Here is a 244-nt window from a genome sequence, read left to right as displayed (position 1 = left end):
GGGGGGGGCTATGGCTTTGTCACTTATCACTTGACACACACATACACACAAACATGCACACACGCCCCAACACACACACACACGCACGCACACCGTTGTGTCTAGGCGTTAGGGGAATTCCCAGTAACCTGCATGTGTATTTGTGATTTGCGTATGTTCACTAATCTAGGGGGTTTGGCTATAACTGTAAACCCACTACACCTGGACACACACACATATACACACACACACACACACACACACA

This window comes from Seriola dumerili, unplaced genomic scaffold (genome assembly GCF_002260705.1).
Source record: "Seriola dumerili isolate Sdu_G_001 unplaced genomic scaffold, Sdu_1.0 BDQW01000056.1, whole genome shotgun sequence".
Lineage (NCBI taxonomy): Eukaryota > Metazoa > Chordata > Actinopteri > Carangiformes > Carangidae > Seriola > Seriola dumerili.
The sequence above is the reverse complement of the archived record's forward strand: the minus strand, read 5'-3'. Positions refer to the sequence as shown.